Source organism: Spermophilus citellus (genome assembly GCF_964194105.1).
Source record: "Spermophilus citellus genome assembly, chromosome: 2".
NCBI lineage: Eukaryota > Metazoa > Chordata > Mammalia > Rodentia > Sciuridae > Spermophilus > Spermophilus citellus.
Window position 1 is genome coordinate 197,925,741 of NC_138183.1, and position 2,070 is coordinate 197,927,810.

Sequence of the window (2,070 nt, forward strand, 5' to 3'; positions counted from 1 at the left end):
TGTTAAGCACCTTGTGATCCTACATATTAGTTATGGCATTTCTCTAGGGTTTGGAATTCACCTTGAACTTTGCTCCAATTCCTAACTAGCAATTAAGTGGGTATCTGCCTAATATTATTCTATGCACATATTTTCTTAAAGAATTTTCTGAATTGTTGATACAGAGGCAAGACTATTTAGTTTTGTGACTTATGTCCCTGGAACAATGTTTCAATAACACTTCTATTATGACTTAAAATTGTGTCTGAAATGTGGCAGACATTTACTAGCAAAGAGAAGAAGATAATTAATGATATCTGAGAAATGAAAGTGAATGGATACTATTGGAGAAACCTCAGAGGTTAATTTCTATTGAAGATGATAACCAAATATCATAAAATTTTTATTTTCAGTTTCTGAGATTCCTCCAACCTACGATCATAATGGTGGCATTCAACATGAGCAGCTTCAATCCAGGTGTGTTCATTCTGCTTGGAATCCCAGGGCTTGAGCCCTTCCACCACTGCATCGGGATTCCCTTCTTTATTATCTACCTTGTGGCCCTGGCAGGAAACAGTGTCCTCCTCTACCTTATTTTCACAGAGCGCAGCCTCCATGAGCCCATGTTCTTTTTCCTCTCCATGCTGGTTGCTACAGATCTCATCCTGTCTAATACGTGAGTACCTAAAACGTTGAGCATCTTCTGGCTGGGTCCTCAGGAGATCACCTTCCATGGATGTCTTACTCAGATGTTTTTCCTCCACTTCAGCTTTGCCATGGATTCTGCTATCCTACTGGCCATGGCATTTGATTGCTATGTTGCTATTTGCTTCCCCCTGAGATACTCTGTGATTCTCACCCATCAGCTTATTACTAAGATTATGATGGGTATTATCAGCAGGAGCTTTTGTATCATCTTCCCATGCATCTTCCTATTAAAGCGACTACCTTTCTGCGGAACACTCGTCATTCCCCACACATACTGTGAGCACATAGGTGTTGCCCGGCTCACTTGTGCGGACATCTCCATCAATATATGGTATGGATTTGCTGTGCCTGTGATGACGGTCATGTCAGATCTGATCCTTATTGGTATCTCCTACACTGTCATACTTCATGCTGTCTTTAACCTTCCTTCCTGGAATGCCCGCCAAAAAGCCCTCAGTACGTGTGCTTCCCACATTGGTGTCATTCTTACATTCTACGCCCCAGCCACATACTCTGTCCTTGCCCACCGTTTTGGTCACAATATTCCTCACTCCTTCCACATACTCTTTACCAACCTCTATGTGACTTTCCCTCCTGCCATCAATCCAATGATCTATGGGGTGAAGACCAAGCAGATTCAGGACAGAATCAGCCTCCTCCTGTTCCCTAAAGGGAATCAATGACATGAGATTGAGGGTGTGGGAAAAACAAAAAGTAATACTAGTGATGTGAGGGGTTTTTCCATTTTTTAAAAAAGCTGATATTTCCATAATGTTGACTTCAATTTATATAAAATCCTAGAAATCCACTATGGGTAAGAGAAAGCAGTAAGAAGAGATTTGTATGTGAAGAGAAGCTAAAAATTCAAGAAGATGTTTTCATGCACAAATATATTAGAGGGAGATCTTTGTCTCAAATTCAGATAAAATATGCAAGACGTATAGGATAGCATATTGATTATATATAAAATAGAAGATTTTTATAAACAAGTTAAAAGCAATGAAAAGCCTCATAATTTGGGTTATCTTTGTAGAGCACATTGAAGCTGAAAGTTGGTAAACACAACATGGGATCGTTACACTTTCTAAAGCATCCTCTGGGAAAATTAATCTGCTAAAGCAATTGTTTCCAAACACATAGTGGATATCTGAATCACCTGAACATCTAGGTGAAAATGCCAACTCCAGGCTCTATTCTCCGGCCATGGACCTTTGCATTCTTTAATAATCCTCCAGGTGATTCTGATACCAAGATCCTGGCTCCTTTCATGTCAGAAAAGTCATGGTCTTTAAAAACCCCATAAACTTGATTCTTGTAATAATTTGGGGGAGCTTAAATGAAAGACAGCTCTCCTGTATATTCCCCATAATTGCTTCTTGTCTA

General features: G+C 39.7%; 1 pseudogene across 1 annotated transcript; it reads left to right on the top strand.

Moving 5' to 3' along the window:
• The first annotated feature begins 422 nt into the window (after positions 1-422).
• Positions 423-1,370, top strand: LOC308642078 (olfactory receptor 52H1-like; annotated as a pseudogene). Its single transcript has one exon. The product of its transcript is annotated as an olfactory receptor 52H1-like (transcript).
• The last annotated feature ends 700 nt before the right edge of the window (positions 1,371-2,070 follow it).